Source organism: Carassius auratus, unplaced genomic scaffold, assembly GCF_003368295.1.
Source record: "Carassius auratus strain Wakin unplaced genomic scaffold, ASM336829v1 scaf_tig00214697, whole genome shotgun sequence".
Classification (NCBI taxonomy): domain Eukaryota; kingdom Metazoa; phylum Chordata; class Actinopteri; order Cypriniformes; family Cyprinidae; genus Carassius; species Carassius auratus.
In genome coordinates, this window is record NW_020527771.1 from 187,896 (window position 1) to 201,068 (window position 13,173).

General features: G+C 38.6%; 1 protein-coding gene across 1 annotated transcript in view; it reads right to left on the reverse strand.

The window, feature by feature from the left end:
• Positions 1 to 352: 352 nt before the first annotated feature.
• Positions 353 to 13,173, reverse strand: part of LOC113092635 (serine/threonine-protein kinase pim-2-like) — a 59,956-nt gene continuing 47,135 nt past the window's right edge. Inside the window, exon 8 of the mRNA XM_026258301.1 lies at positions 353 to 505. The gene's annotated coding sequence lies outside the window, so the exon portion shown is untranslated. The remainder of the gene's footprint in view (positions 506 to 13,173) is intronic.

Below are 13,173 nucleotides of genomic sequence, written 5' to 3' on the forward strand. Positions count from 1 at the left end.
TCGTCTGACCCAGAGGACAGAAGGTTGCCACGCCTGCCTTCATCCTAGAGCTGACTTTTACTTTGAAAGTCAGTTTTTTTTGTTTTTGTTTATTCAGGATTTAGAAGCATTGTTTTAAATACTGTGTATTTAACAACTTGTCACAAGATTAAAAAGAGCCTACTTTTAATTATTCCAAAAGAAATCACTTTGATTTAACAAATTTAATTTTAAATTGTTAATAATAAACCTATAATAATGAATTATTACGCATTATATTTTATAAAGCTGAACCGATCATTAGAGCTGCAGCGCTGGTTAAGAGTATCATCAAAAACACCGGGAAGCACTGCATTCATGTGAAATCAAAGGTCTATGGCTCATGGTCTCCAGAGAATGAGACATTGTTTCCGTCTCTGCGTTGTGTTTTCTGTCTAGTCCTGGGTTCTTCAGCCGACTGGATGTTGTGTGTCCTCTGAGGAACTGTATTCTTGACCCTGTCTTCATCCAGTCTCTGTTTCATCATCTGATCATATTATTTAGAAGAGGACCAGAACATTAAAATGTCTTCCAGTCAGTTCAGTACTGTTCAATAACTGCTTCGTTTTCTGACCATAATTCAGAAATGAAAAATACAACAGTACTTGACCTCTAATGAGAACAATTGCAGATCTTCTCTTCGTCTGACCCAGAGGACAGAAGGATCCACGCCTGCCTTCATCCTAGAGCTGACTTTCAAACCATTGGTGCTGTAAGATCTGCTCTAACGTGGGCCGCTTCGCTGGACTGCGCTCCAGACACTGGTGGATCAGATCACTGCATGCTGTAAAAGTTTGGAGGAGAGAGACGGTCAGTCAAGAGCACGTAACACACCAGAGCTGACGTGTGTAAACACCTTCTCAAATATCTGATAAAAGCTAGAGTGAGAGGTAAATGTTTATCAGTTTCTCACCGCTGGATAGCTCAGCTTTCCAAGGGAAAGGACAGGCTTTCAATATTTGCTTAACGCTTGAAAAAGGCAGTTTTATGTTGACCATCATGTACAGCGTCACACCTAGAGTCCAGACGTTTGTTGGGACGGCGTAGTATTTGGGTTTGGAGAAGACCTCTGGTGGGCAGAACAGGAATGCTCCTGGAAGAAAGACATTGTATGATTAATATTTTTCAGAAAACAAAATAAATCACAGTGCAATAGAAAAGGCAGCTGACCTATATATTTGAGGCTGTCATAGCCAGCGCTGTCAAGCAGGTGACCGGAGCCGAAGTCAATCAGCTTCAGCTCCAGAGTGTCGGTGTTCACCAGGACGTTGTCAGCATGGACGTCATTATGAAACACGCCGTGGTTTATGCAGTGCTGCACCGCCAGGACTAACTGACGCATGAAGCCACGCGCGACCGCTTCACTCAGTCCTGACGAATCCATGATGAACTCTCGCAAGGTCACGCAGGGTTGAGGGAACTCCAGAACAAGCGAGAAGACCAGGGGCCGATCGAACCACTCGTACATTTCTATGATGTAGGGGCACACTGGAGGACGTCTCAACATCAGCATCAGCCCCACTTCTGTAGCCAGACGTCTGGAACAACGAGGCTAGAGAACAGCACAAGACCAACAACCGTTAGACAGCTTTCAACAACTAAACATGTGTTCTTTACTCTTTGACAACTCACTATTTGAAGAGAACAGCAGTTGTTCCATTTCCGCGTTGTTTTGATGGCAACCTGCAAAGAGAGACAAAAACACATATATTAATAATATTTCTCACATTCTCCAATCTGTCTTTTATTTTAAACACATGTTCAGATCAAGTGGACATGGATCTCTACACAAGGAGCCAAATGTTCAGTAAAAGCGTGTTACCTCTCGACCATCGGATTTTCGGATTGCCTTATTCACCTTGCCGAAGCTTCCTGTTCCTATCAAATCTTGCATTGTGTACAATTTGTGCAAAGATTCTGAAAAACACAAGAGGTTGTTGAATATGTTTAGTTATTTTATATTACATTACATGTTTGATATAATAGTAGCTACTGCTGTCTGTATCAAAAACAGACGAAATAAGATCCATGTGACAAATGTTTCTTTAAAAATGAAATGTGTTATTAATATTTGTTAGACAAGCAAAGCTTTATAACTGTGTTAAAGTAGGTGACACTAGGATGACAAAGTAAGAACACTTCAAAACTGATAAAGTAAGTGTGCATCTGACAGCAGACTCACTGGTAGTTGGCCTCCAGTCGGGGAGATCTGGAGCAGATGTGGGCTCGGTGTCAGGCTCGTTCTGGCGCTCAGAGGGTCCCGGGACAGACACCGGCTCGGGATCAGACTCCACTCGTGACCGTCTGCAGCGGAGGAACGGTTTCTTCACGGCCTTCCAGGCTCTCTTGAAGAACGCATGGATTCTGCTCCTCCTGTTGCCTCCAGCACGAATCTCTTCATTGAAGAAAAACAACAAGAAACATTAGAAACATGTCTGACCACAAATTAAACATTAGTGATTATTAAAGATGTCTGTGTAGTGCATGTTTGCTTGGAAAACAATGAAAAAGTAGCGCAGTGCATTTCTAAAACTATTGTGAACGACCTCTTACAAAAACCATTAATAAAAAGTGTGAGGCTAATTTTTTACTACAATATTTCTCACAAAAATAAAAGTTATGAAAGTATTTGCTGATTATAATGTCTGTTATTTTATAATGAGATGAAAGGGTTTATTTATTTGAATAATCTGACCTGTGGGGCTTTTCTCAGCAGAAGGCTGTGCACTCACTGCTTCTGCTTCTGAAGCCCTTGTTGACTCGACAGGCTGCTGGGAGTCAGCTGGCAGTGAATCGATCAACTCTTCGTCGATCCACTGACAGAAGCCGCTGCAGAAGCTGATGTTATCCAGCCACGCAGCCGCTTCTGTCTCATTAGACACGGACTCAGATGCTGGACACATCGTGACGCTGAGAGTGAGTGGACAAACTCTCGAGTGTTTAGTAGACTTTAGTCTGTACACTGTGTGTGTTGTGTCTGCAGACTTTCGTATGTAGATCTTCTCTAGCACTCAAACTCGCTCAGATTCTCACTGTCTCTGATTGAAGACAGTCTGCGAGCGCGGTTATAAGGGACTGTCAAGTGATGTCACAATGCACGAATGTTCCAAATGGAACGCAGCAGAGCGCGAGTCTCGAGCGCATTTTTTAAAAACGTGAGCGAGTTTTTTTTAACAACTTAAAAATCTTACAACTCAAACCTAAACATATGCTTGTTTATTCAAGGCCAGAATGTAAGAGATTCATAAATGAGTGGTCTATTTATGAGGTGTGTAGTCAAGTTGTAGGACATCCGCAGTCATAAAAATTAATACAATTAATTAATTGATTACATTTCATCCATAAAATGTGTAAAGGTCGTCTTTCAGAAACTAGAGGTGTATATTACATGTTGTGTGTGTGTGTCTGTGTGCATCTTATAATAACGTTAACAATTGCCAGCAGAATCTCAATCGAGTTTTTTAATTGGTTAAAGTTAATAGAGAACGTCTCGTGTATTTCCGTACATTCTCGGCAATTTCTGATCTCTGCACAGAGTAAACATATAGAGTATAGAGAAAGCGAGCAAAGAACACAACAAGCAAAATGATTCACAGTTTCGAAGCGCTCCAATCGGATCGTGAATCAAGAATCATTTGTTTCAGCTCGGGACGTCAGAGCGGGTTCGCGGAGAAGGGTATTCCTGCACAACCGGAGGCTACAGTTACAGGACCGCAATTCTGTGACCGCAGATTTAGGACCCTAGTATTTTTGTGACAGCGCCACCTACTGTACTGAATCAACACTAATTAAAGATGGACGACGTGGACAGCAACCAGACGGTGAGTACCGATATTTAATTAAGTTTTATTTTATAACGTTTAAACGGTGCAAGGTTTACATAGTGAGAACTGCTAACTATTAATTAATAATTAATTCCCACCAAATTAAGAATTTGTGAGCTAGTTTTATTAATTACTACGACGTTAATTCGTGGCTATGATTTCATAAATTATAATTGTGTTTTAATGACGAAGTATTATAAGTGAATCTAGCCTGCACATTAATTAAACTTATCAGATGACAAGAGCCTGGTTGTTGTAAGGTTTGTAAGATTTACCTGCAGCTTAATGTATTAATGTGAATACTGGCTTAATAGTCGTTGTTTTACCATATTTAGGTATAAAATATATTTCATAATTAAACTGCACTGACTGCCTAGTTGCAGTATGTGTTAGCCTGTTGTTTTGGCATTGTTTTGCAATGATAAATTAGGCATTTGGCAATTTTAATAGTTTGTTACAATTTGGGCTAATCTGCAGGTCTATTCCACATACAGTTTTACATTGCTATCATGTGTTAGTTTCTATGTGTTATGTTCTGCATGGCCAATATGAAGTGATTTTATGGATTCGATTAGGCTCATTGTAGGTCAGATGATTAAAAAAGGCACTAGGGATATTTTCATGATCTCAAAATATTCTAACAAGTGCACTCTCTCTTTTCCAAGATACATATAACAATCAAAAAGGGAAATCCCTGCCCGAATTGAAGAGATGCACCACATGCTGCAAGGACTTTCACTTTTCATATATATATATATATATATATATATATATATATATATATATATATATATATATATATATATATATATATATTCCAGTTGAATATGTTAAACAAATGTTTCTTATTTATCTCTCTCTGTCTCTCGCTCTCTCTTTCTCTAGAGTTGAAGCCTACAGCCATTCTATCCATGCAGCAACTGATGGAAAAGGGGTTCACTTTGGTGCTGTTGTGATGTTGTCACAAAAATGACATGTATATACTGTACAGACCAAGAGTTTGGACACACCTTCTAATTCAAAGAGTTTTCTTTATTTTCATGACTATGAAAATTGTAGAGTCACACTGAAGGCATCAAAACTATGAATTAACACATGTGGAATTATATATGGAATTATATACATGACAAAAAAGTGTGAAACAACTGAAAATATGTCATATTGTAGGTTCTTCAAAGTAGTCACCTTTTGCTTTGATGACTGCTTTGCACACTCTTGGCGTTCTCTTGATGAGCTTCAAGAGGTAGTCACCTGAAATGGTCTTCACACAGTCTTGAAGGAGTTCCTCGAGAGATGCTTAGCACTTGTTGGCCCTTTTGCCTTCTGTCTGCGGTCCAGCTTACCCCTAAACCATCTGGATTGGGTTCAGGTCTGGTGACTGTGGAGGCCAGGTCATCTGGAGCAGCACCCCATCACTCTCCTTCTTGCTCAAATAGCCCTTGATGCCTTCAGTGTGAATCTACAATTTTCATAGTCAGGAAAATAAAGAAAACTCTTTGAATGAGAAGGTGTGGCCAAACTTTTGGTCTGAACTATAATATATATATATATATATATATATATATATATATATATATATATATATATATATATGTAATATGTATATATGTATATAAATAAACATTCTTGAATCATTCTTGTGTCTTGTCTTGCTTCTCAACAACTTTTAAAATATTGGCAGTAATTTAGTGACTCCATACGCTGATTCCAACTTTAACTTACCTGATAATGAGCTAATTCACCTTAAGGAAGTGAATCAATATACTGTATAATTCAAGAGACAATTCAAGACTTTTAAGGTTCTTCATTTTTTACAATTGTTTTAACATTGATATACATCAATTTTACAAAATTGATATTTCATTTATATTTTGTGTAAATTCATGTTTAAATTTAAAATTGTGACTCAAAGCACACTTAGTAATTTAACTCTGCTGCATTTTGAATCAAAAATCACATTTAAAAACATGCTACTGAGATTAATATATTGATGCTATATACAAAGTAACGTGACTGCAAACTAAACCAACAGGATACTAGAACTGCGTTCCTGAAACTGCAGCCATCGCTATATTGGCCAGTACGATAGGTGGCGCTGTCAGGAAAAACTAGGGTCCTAGAACTGCGGCCCAGATCTGCGGTACTGAATCTGCAGCCTCCGGTTGTGCAGGAACATACTATTGGGTTCGCGGGATTTTTCAGCAGAGGCAGAGGCAAATCGCACCCTGGATATAGAGACCTAAACGCAGCACTAATTTCACACACAGGTGAGGCCACGTTTATAAAATGCTCGACCCAGATGTCTGACAGAGGAGGATAGTCTGCAGGAGATCAGCTTCACATCTGCAGAGCTGACCGCTGAGATAAAGCCTGTCCAGACAACAACAGAGGAGTTAGTTAGCTCAGACAATCATGGCCTGTCCTACAGACAGCATGAGAGTGACATTAAAAATAAATAAAATTAATGCATTTATTATGGAGAAAGTGTTATCATGTGACTTTTATCTAGCCCTGTATTCTTTGTAGCGTTCTTGGCTTAGTGTTTGATTGAACCTTGGCCTCATTTTGAAAAGAGCTCTCAGCATTTCAGGAGTATCAACTTTTTTCTTATTTGACAAGTTCAACAAATAAAAGCCATAGTTATTTTTACTCATTGATTTGTATTTTATTCTGGTGCAGACTCTCAGCAAATGCAGAGATGGAGATAGAGACGGTTTCAGCGCATGTAAATGAAAACTTTGTGTGGAGCAACATTTAACCTGAATGAAAATGCATGTAAAATACATGTATATAAATAATGAGCATATTTAATCAGGATTAATTAATAACACTAGGTCTGGACGATATGATGATATTATCGTTTATATTGACAATGTCTCGTAAATACCGCAATGTGGATGTCAACAGATAAAAGATAATTATCGACAAACCTAGTAAGTTGAAATAATATTTTACATAGCCCCATAGTCACCGTGCAGGTCTTTTTGCATGCAAGAATTAAATAATTTTAGAGGTTTGGGAATCTGAAAACTATACCAATTTAAATTCCGATTCTGCTTCTCGGTTCCTGTATAAGCATTTATTGTGATTTCAAAAGATTCAACTGCAAGAAGATGAACTAGAAAATATTTCTGTACTGTATTCGGTGCTGCGCACATCACACACAAAGCGCTTTTTCACTTTTTAAACTTTAGTTAGTCTGTAATGTTGCTGTTTGAGTATAAAAAAGATATGCATAGTTACAAAGATTAAAATCGGATTCAAAAGGAGATATTTTATTTAACAAAAATCACTTTTCAAAAACTACAACGAATGATTGTTTGGACTTCAAAACATATTTTCCAGGATTTGTGATATCACAAATATCAACGAATGGGATGAGACCTGGTTGAGCCACACTAGAGAAGGCAACGAGTGTTATCGCTGTGTCTGAGACATGCTACTGTTCCCAAGGCACACAAACTTAGAGTTGTTACAATCATCCATGTTTAAATCACGCTCAAAATGATTCTATTTTGAAACAATATTTAAACTGAAGCTGGTAGCCGGCGACTGTGGTAAGAGGCATGACATTTCCTGACCAGGCACCGAGTGCTGCCAATCACAACACACATTTACCCAGCTAACCAATCACAACACACACTGGCCCAACTAACCAATCACAGCACACACTGGCCCAGCTAACCAATCACAGCACAGAATGGCCCAGCTAACTTATCACAGCACACACTGGCCCAGCTAACTAATCACAGCACACACTGTAACCAATCACAGCACAGAATGTCCCAGCAAACCAATCAATGCACACTCTGGCCCAGCTAACCAATCACAACACACACTGGCCCAGTTAACCAATCACAGCACACACTGGCCCAGCTAACCAATCGCAGCACACACTGTAACCAATCCCAGCACAGAATGTCCCAGCAAACCAATCAACGCACACACTGGCCCAGCTAACCAATCACAACACACACTGGCCCAGTTAACCAATCACAACACACACTGGCCCAGCTAACCAATCACAGCACACACTGTAACCAATCACTGCAAAGAATGGCCCAGCAAACCAATCACAGCACACACTGGCCCAGCTAACCAATCACAACACACACTGGCCCAGCTAACCAATCACAACACACACTGGCCCAGCTAACCAATCACAGCACACACTGGCCCATCTAACCAATCACAGCACACACTGTAACCAATCACAGCACACACTGGCCCACCTAACCAATCACAGCACACACTGTAACCAATCACAGCACAGAATGGCCCAGCAAACCAATCACAGCACACACTGGTCCAGCCAACTAATCACAACACACACTGGCCCAGCTAACCAATCACAACACACACTGGCCCAGTTAACCAATCACAGCACACACTGGCCCAGTTAACCAATCACAACACACACTGGCCCAGTTAACCAATCACAGCACACACTGGCCCAGCTAACCAATCGCAGCACACACTGTAACCAATCACAGCACAGAATGGCCCAGCAAACCAATCACAGCACACACTGGTCCAGCCAACTAATCACAACACACACTGGCCCAGCTAACCAATCACAACACACACTGGCCCAGTTAACCAATCACAGCACACACTGGCCCAGTTAACCAATCACAACACACACTGGCCCAGCTAACCAATCACAACACACACTGGCCCAGTTAACCAATCACAACACACACTGGCCCAGCTAACCAATCACAGCACACACTGTAACCAATCACTGCAAAGAATGGCCCAGCAAACCAATCACAGCACACACTGGCCCAGCAAACCAATCACAGCACACACTGGCCCAGCTAACCAATCACAACACACACTGGCCCAGCTAACCAATCACAACACACACTGGCCCAGCTAACCAATCACAGCACACACTGGCCCATCTAACCAATCACAGCACACACTGTAACCAATCACAGCACAGAATGGCCCAGCAAACCAATCACAGCACACACTGGTCCAGCCAACTAATCACAACACACACTGGCCCAGCTAACCAATCACAACACACACTGGCCCAGTTAACCAATCACAGCACACACTGGCCCAGTTAACTGATCACAGCAAAGACTGGCCCAGATAACCAATCACATTACACAGCATAAATATCAAATACATTAGGGTACAGTGGGGGAATAAAGTAAGTGTGCATCAGAGTCGGAGTCTCACAGCAGACACGCCCCTTTCAAGCAGAGCAATCAAGCCAGAGGACTAAAATCAGGATATAAAAATTAATTTTATTTCTAAATTTTAAATATAAAAATCATACTAACAATATAAGTACACCTCAGGAAACATTTAAAAAACATTTAAAAATAAATAAATATTTACAAATAATTAACATTATGAGACCTTTAAGGAATGCTCTGTATAAGAAACGAATAAATATAATCAATAATAGCCTTTTGCATGTATTTCTCACCAAACCCTTTAATTTAATCTAACAACACTTAAAATATACAGCAATAGTCATACGGGCCTACTATTATGAGTATTTCCATACTTTTTGTTAAAGGGGAGGTGAAATGCTCGTTTTCACTCAATATCCTGTTAATCTTGAGTACCTATAGAGTAGTACTGCATCCTTCATAACTCCAAAAAGTCTTTCGTTTTATTATATTCATAAGAGAAAAATAGTCTGTACCGATTTTTCCCGGAAAAACACGACAGACTGGAGGCGTGACGTGTGGGCGGAGCTAAAGAATCACAAGCGCCAGTACGCATTTGCGTTGAGAGCGTTTGGAAGCTGTGACACCGTGAGGACAAAACCAACCAAAACAAACCATGGCTAACAGTCAGATTCAGCGTATATTTATGATCCAGAATCAGATCCAGAGGCTGAAATTTAACAAGAGCAGCATCAGCAACAACGTCTCTATGTGGTATGTACTGAAACTGTATATATTTGCTTAGCCGTTTTGGAAAATGACTAAGTTCCACTTTATGTCGTCTTTTTTTTTTTTTTTAAGCTGTACATGTGGAAAGTGCAGTTTGATGACAACATCGCATGTTGTTTACTTGATGTGCTTACGCGCCGATAGCCAAGTTAACAACACAGAGATATTTGAAGCAGTTTTACTCGTGCAGTTTGATGACAACATCGCATGTTGTTTACTTGATGTGCTTACACGCCGATAGCTAAGTTAACAACACAGAGATATTTGAAGCAGTTTTACTCACTGCATGCGGTTCCAACACACGATCGTGACCCTTTTTCGTTGGGACTGCATTATCCTTAAGAAATAAACGATGTGCAAATCCGGCGTCAAACTGGGCCTTGTTTGTAAAACAAGCATCTTCGAAATGCAGGGGAACAAACACAAACACTTGCACAACTCCGTTGATGCTCTGTAAAAATAAACTCCATCCACTGGTCCCTTAATGCTGTCTCTCTTTTGGTAATCTGTGCAGGGTTGTCTTGCCCTGGCAACCAAAAACACACTCCTTTTGTGACATTTCGCGACGCTCTTGCTCTGATCAGTGAAGTCTGTTGTGCTCTCAGTGCTCTGCTATACAGGAGCACTATCTTCCGGCAGACGTGCCCTCAGGACCCATATAAGGAAATTCCGCTCCATCTAACGTCACACAGAGCCATACTTGAAAAAAACTTTCCGAAACTTGTGACAAACCGGAAGGAGTATTTTTGGAACAGAAATACTCCTTCAAACGGACAACTTAATTTTTGAAACTTTGTCCATGTTTAGCATGGGAATCCAACTCTTTAACAGTGTAAAAAACTCAGTATGCATGAAATAGCATTTCACCCCCCCTTTACGGTTTACAATGACGGCAGGACGAGTAAACGCAGGTGTTCTGAAATATTCAGTTTCTGAGATTTTCAGTGATGCTGGGCGGAGCATACATGAATTTTCATGAGTTTCCTGTTTCGCGTTAAAGTGCCACTGAAAATATTGAATCTTCGGATCACACACACACTGTTTTCAGAATAAGCGTTATGGTTCAAAGTGTGATGAGATTCTGCTATTTAGGCTACTATTCATTTGGGCACAATAGTTTGTAGATTGTCATGTGTTATTAAGTCAATTATTACAGCTGTTAATTTGTTGCTGTGCCAGAGGATACTCTACAACAGGGGTCATCAACTATATTTGTCAAAGGGCCAGAATTTTTCTCTGCAGACACTGTAAGGGCCAGATACTCGTAATATAAAATAAAATTCGTATTGTATCCTAATTAGGGCTGTCAAAAATAGCGCGTTAACGACGTTAATTAGTTGTTTGTTTTTAATTACGTCAAATTTTTTAACGCATTTCACGCATGCGCAGTGTGACATATTATTCAGGTCAGGAAAGTCTCGTCGCTCTCTGAATTCTCAAGATAAAAAACAGCGGCGAGCGCCGCAACGAAAACACCGAAGAAGCTTAAGGTTTTACCCCAGTTACTCTCAAATACATTCATGCCAAGCTTGATAAACAGAGACGACTTTGATAGTTGATACACTGGAGCTTCTTCCTGTTATAGCGTCCTGTGTTTCACACTGCGCATGCACAGAACGCCTATATGCAATGCAGCGAAAATTACAGCTGTTTGGAAAAGCATATGCATTTTTACTTGGTTTTACTGGCACTTGAAGCCTTCAGAACGTGAAAATATCGATCCTAAAGTATTGTGGCAGAGCAAATGAACACCTCCCAAAAACAAGAGTGCCCAGAGTGCTGCTTATGTGATGGTGGCACATGTTTGTGTTTCTGAGTTTATTCTTTCGAGTTTCTCTATGCATAATTTCATAGATATGTAGCTATATTTAACCACTGGTTCACCTAAAACTCTTACACTATCTGTAGTTAAATGGCATGGTTTGATATAGTGCTCAGGTAAAATTGATCTAAGTAAATGTTAAACTTTTGAAATTCAGAAAAAAAGAACCACATATTGATGAATCAATACATGAAAATTATGTATCTGTGTCCTGTTATTTATCTTTTGGTATGCATTTCAGAAAAAAAATGGTTACGATTCAGGTGTAATTGCAAATGGTGATTAATCCTGATTAATCCACTGAAAATTCTGATTAATTTGATTAAAAATTTTAATCATTTGACAGCCCTAATCCTAATATGTTATTATTTCATATAGTAATTCTAGTTCAAAATTTATGTTATTTTTTTACATATTACCTGTACTGCAGCAAGCCACCTGGGGGCGATAGTGATATTTTATGCTTCATATTTGTGAGGCTGTCAAGCTGTCCACCACTGTCACATGCAGGTTGTAGTTTGTGGAGAACACTAGAAGAAAGGCCTTCTAAATATATTTAAATGAAAAAATAGCACTCTCAAAGAGCCTTAAGCGAACAGTTGATTCAGAAAACCGCAGTTTTAATGAAGAATGGACTGATAAGTACGTATTCATAGTGCCTGTTAGAAATGCTGTACCTGTGTGCCTCATTTGCATGTCTGAATATATAGAATGAAAGTCTGAATATATGGAATGAAAATATGAATATATAAAACAAATGTCTGAATATATGGAATGAAAGTCTGAATATATAAAACGAATGTCTGAATATATATGGAATAAAAGTTTGAATATATATAGAATGAAAGTCTGAATATATGGAATGAAAGTCTGAATATATAGAATGAAAGTCTGAATATATGGAATGAAAATATGAATATATAAAACAAATGTCTGAATATATGGAATGAAAGTCTGAATATATAAAACGAATGTCTGAATATATATGGAATAAAAGTTTGAATATATATAGAATGAAAGTCTGAATATATGGAATGAAAGTCTGAATATATAGAATGAAAGTCTGAATATATGGAATGAAAATATGAATATATAAAACAAATGTCTGAATATATGGAATGAAAGTCTGAATATATAAAACAAATGTCTGAATATATGGAATGAAAGTCTGAATATATAAAACGAATGTCTGAATATATATGGAATAAAAGTTTGAATATATATGGAATGAAAGTCTGAATATATGGAATGAAAGTCTGAATATATAGAATGAAAGTTTGAACATATAGAATGAAAGTTTGAATATATATAGAATGAAAGTCTGAATACATAGAATAAAAGTTTGAACATATATAGAATGAAAGTCTGAATATATGGAATGAAAGTCTGAATATATAGAATGAAAGTCTGAATATATGGAATGAAAATATGAATATATAAAACAAATGTCTGAATATATGGAATGAAAGTCTGAATATATAAAACAAATGTCTGAATATATGGAATGAAAGTCTGAATATATATGGAATAAAAGTTTGAATATATATAGAATGAAAGTCTGAATATATGGAATGAAAGTCTGAATATA